A 4992-nucleotide genomic window follows, 5' to 3' on the forward strand; every position below is an offset into this window, starting at 1 on the left:
AGAAGGGTCCATGGGCACTCCACAGGTCCAAAGGCAGCTTCTCAGTTGTGAGAGGCTGGTAGTTTTGTTAGACGGAATACAGATGGAGATGGCCAAAGAAGAGAGGTAGTGCATGAAGAAGAAGAGCTGGTCAGTACATTGGCAGGCGTCTGTTCAGTTCCGTATTTTATTCTTCCACGTATTATAGTGTGAATGTGGCTATTTCATGTTCAGTTTGTAGAGGGAACTAAAGTCAAGTCTTTCAAGTAAAGCAGAAAGGGTGGAGTATATTGAATTAAAGCAGCTTGTTGGCCAAGGGTATATTTAGAAATAGCACAGGTTTCCAGAAGGTGCTACAAGGCATAGTCATGACAAATAGGCTTAGCTGGCAGCCAGTCATCCATTTTCGTTTCTCTTCTCTCCAGAAGTTTCAATAAACAAGAGCTGGGAAGCTGGGGGTAATCCAACATCATTCTAATTTCTGAATTTCCTTTGAATTTATCTGTGGTGAGTTCACATGATGATGTTCACTGGTAATAGATTAATCCCTTTATGGGGTTGCCTATGACTTTTCTTTGAAATAAGGTAGATATTGAGAAAATTACCTCAACACTTTTGTCCCAGTAATTCTTCTTATACTTAGGTAAAAGGATTGGGAAAAAAAGCTTTGTCCACGCTAGTTCTGGTTCTCGATTCTACCAGGCAAATAGAGGAACCAGTGCATAAAATTTCATTAAATTATTTTAAAGTTGCTGACGTTCTTAAAAACCAGAAATACCAGATTTGGAAACAGGCTGGGTTTAACTGACGTCTCAGCTTGGCTTGCCTTGTCCTTACAGGGAGGTACTCAGCCTCAGCTGAGGAGCTTGCAGGCTTCTTCATTTAGGCCTTTGCCTGCAGCCTGCCTATCAATCAGCTGCGGTGCTGCACCAGTACCTGGGACTCCCTGCTGCCCTCCCACATGGCCTCTGCCCTGCAACTGCCTGTAATCCAGGATTTTTTTGGTATGTTCATTTGTAACTGGGTTTCCTTATCCCAGTCATCCTTCAACCCAATTCTCCTGAGCTTCAGGGAAACACCAGAGAAGCTGTTTTCTGTTTAATGTTTCACCCCAAAGTCTTTGCTGTGTTGACTTAAGTTTTTCAATAGGCTACTCCATGACTTTTCCAAGCCATATAGCCTTTCCTCCTTGGAAACCAGTAAATGCCTTGCTTTTCTTTTACTGTGCCAGGCTGGATCTAGCAAGGCGAAGGCCAACAGTCTTTGGTTTGTTTGGGTCTTTTTTCAAAATGTTCTATCAGTATCTCTGTAGTCACCATTTCTATTCAGTTCTGCTTTGTCCCAGATCAGCAAGCTTTAAAATAGACAGGTTTTTGTTGACGGAACATTAAAATGCAGTCCTCTGCACTTTCAGATGGATTTAAAGGCACACTTCACACAGAAGTAAAGGGAGCCGGAAAGACCTAAGCCCCTTATACTTCCATATTTTCTCGGTTGACAAGCATACCTTTTTTTATTCTTATTATTTGTAATGCTCTTTCCAAAACAGTTACCTAACACATGGTTCTGGCCTCAAGCAGCTTTTATAGCTACCAAACATCAGCTGACTATGTCTGTGCCTCTGCTGCAGTGGCCAGGTAGTTGGTGTTGTCTGCTGGGCAGCCTAAGCAAGCTCTACCAGAACACGCCATAGAGGCAGAAAGTGCCCTATACCTACCCACCCATCATTCCACCACACAGTGTCTGCACTGAGCTTTCAATCCCCTGTGGGCTGAATAGTTCACACTGGAAGGGACCAGCTGGTCCAACCTTCAACTCAACACAGGGCCAACATCAAAGTCAAACCAGGGTGCTCAATGCTTTTCCCAGTCAGACTTCATCCTCCAAGGAAGGAAATCCTGCTGTGTCTTTGGGCATCTGCTTTAAAGCTGAACCACTCTCCATTTGAACAATCTTTTTCATTGTCAAAATTTTTGAGTCAAAATTTTCCTTGCTGCTGTTTGTGATCATTGCCTCGGATCTTTTGCTGTGCACCTCTGTCAAGAGTCTAGCTCTGTCTTCCCTGTAACTCCCCATTATGTACTTGAAGACAGCACTTAGACCTCCCCACCCCCTTAACCCCCTTCTCTCGAGGCTGAACAAACCTTTGTACGTCAAGCTGCTGAGAGAAAAACTTGAATTGTTGACAGAGACAACAGTCTTGCTGGATCTACTGAAATAGGTGTATGCCAAGCTAGTTGCAAGGAAAGGATTGTGTGCCAGGCTACATCTTGGCAAGTCAACACACATTTATTTGCCATGGTTACTACTCAACTGTGTAAGCACATTTGGTGTTGGCAAAAAGCCTTTCCTGAGCCTTGTTAAAAGGTGTAGCACACACAGAGCCTAAGAAATAGTAGTATCATTCTGTTGGGGAAAAAAAAAATTTCCAATAATTAGATGAGTCCCTGATTTTGGTATGCTTGCGTGACCCTGGTCCTCAGGAAATCTGGCACCATATACCATGTTATCACAATTGCCTCAGGCTTACAGGAAGGCTTTAGTCTAGTTCTCATGGATGTTCCTGTCTTTACTAAACAAAACTACGCCTAGGCTAGGATTACTTTCAGTTGTCAGCCTGAAAAGCCATTTTCTATACAAAACAGCAAACTGCCATTTTTTTCATCATTGTCTGACATAGCTGCTCTTTAAATGTAAAACTGCATAGTCAGTGAGTTACTGAGTGGCAGGAGGGACTGGACTTGCCACTCTCGGTGAGCAGAATTCAGGCCCGCACAGACCTAGAGAGTAGAGATCCCCCCAGACCTCTCCCCTCCCACAGGCAGAGGAATCTGTACCTCATTGTGTTTCAGCACTAAGAGATAGTTGGTATCTACCTCACTTAGAGGAAAGAATCAGTATAACATGGTAACTAGTGGGTTTGCATTCATGAAGAGTGGCTTTTTTTCTGTGCACCAGGAACAATTGTAAACTCTTCCACAGAGACTCTGGAAAGTTTACTTGGAGTTTGCACCGAGTGGTTTAAAATAGAAGCCCAGTAATATTGTGCATTATACAACCCTCTCCTACATGCCTTTCATGGCCCTTAAAATTGTTAGAGTTCCACCAACTCGCACCTCTCTCCAGGAACTGTCTTATTTAAGCACAAATGTTGCCCTAGAATGGATGCTGGGAGTGGAAAAGAGGGGTTCATGTAACCGCACTGTCATCACTGCTTCATTTGGCCAGGCCAAGGCTAAGGTGGGAGAGAGGGGTGGGGGATAAGGAATATTTTTCACTCATGGCAAATCCACATCTGTGTTGATGCTGTCAGTGCAATGCGGTGTTCACATTTTCAAACTACTGCCCTTCTGGACAAGGAGTCATGTATTAACCAAGTAAGCAGTTCTGTCAGGAAATAACAAGAATACCATGTGTTTCAGCAGTGCTTTTCATCAGATCATTCCTACTTATTTTACAAACAGAATTAAGGAAGCCTCACAACATCCCTGTGAGGTAGGTGGAAATTCTTACACCCATTTTACAGGTGGAGAAAACAGGCACTGAGAGATAAAGTGATTATCACAGCAAGTCAGAAGCAGAGCTGGAAGTAAATCTAAGATTATTATCCTAGGTCCATCGCTCTAGACACTAGAGAACACCAACTTCCACATGCTATTGTAAACTAAGACACTACCTTTATCTTCTACTTTCACCTCCTTTGGTGATTTTGACACTTGCATCTTACACTCCTTGCAGAGATTCAGTTAGTCATTTATTTGCATAGGGAGCCAAGGGGGTACACACACCTTTAAATGATGCAGGCATGGCTCTCATCGTCCAGTGACTTCCCCCTTCCCAAGACGGTACTTTTCCCTGTTCTTTATATTTGTATCTGTGTTTTGCTTAATCATTTTTCAAGTAGAATCATACACTGAATCCACAGCTCTGAGGCTGTTATGCAACTTCACTAGGTATTTCTTGAATAGATTATTAAATTTGTCTCATTGAGAGGGAATAAAACACATTTATATGCTATCACATCCAGAAATAGCAATAATCCTTTGCTCGTCTGTCGGGCCTCCCATCCAAGGACCTCCCATTCTATTACTAACACCATGTATTGAGCCTCATATCAACTTTGTGAGGCAGAAAATTATTCCCAATTGTACAAGAAGGAAGAATGTCTTGCTGACAGTCCCACAGGTTTTTTCATTGCAGAGATGAGGCTGAATGCCAGAAGACCAGACTGGTTGTTCCCTGCCCAGTTTGCTGAGAAGCGCTGTCTTGATGCTGTGGCTTGTGCTTGGTGGCTGCAGCTTCGCTAGCAGTCTGGAAGGGTACTTGAAAACTGGCTTGGAATGAAATCACAAGCAGTCGACTGGAGGAAAATGCTGGCTTGTTTCATTGTGCTGTCATGACCCAGAGGAGGAAACGAGCTTTCCTGTGGCAGCTGCAGAAGAACTACAGAGCATCCATTGAGTGCACTGCATATAGTGCGTTTTACTGAGGCACTCCAGAGAAAAAGAATGACACACTTAACATCTGATGATTAAAGACGAGACCGCCTGGCAGCCATATTGTGAACCATATACCTCTGATGAATAAGCGCTCATCTTAATTAGTCCAGTGACCTAATAAAGATACGCATAGCAGAGGTCAGGAATGGGGATGGTTATTAAACTACTTTGTGTGTAACAGGACTTGTCAAGTAGTTAGAAGTAACCAAGGGTGGTGGTGATTCATCTAGACCATTGGTATCTGGAAGAGTCAGATGCTTTGAAGAAGGTGGAAGATACCTCATACTGAATATATATATATATATTTTACCTACAGGAATGCATGTCTCCAGCACCCCCCACCCCCCAACCCATGGGCTGGTTTATGCTTAGAACTTTTAAAACTCTCTTATATCTTTCTGTGAAGAAAACAAAAAGTAATAAAACCCTTCTCATTTAAGTGTGGTGACTTCACTGTTCATCTTAATCTTTGCCCTTGCTTGAATTTAATAGAGCATAGGGCACAGTGGACCCT

The sequence above is a fragment of the Buceros rhinoceros genome, unplaced genomic scaffold, assembly GCF_000710305.1.
Source record: "Buceros rhinoceros silvestris isolate BGI_N320 unplaced genomic scaffold, ASM71030v1 scaffold11586, whole genome shotgun sequence".
NCBI classification, from domain to species: Eukaryota; Metazoa; Chordata; class Aves; order Bucerotiformes; family Bucerotidae; genus Buceros; species Buceros rhinoceros.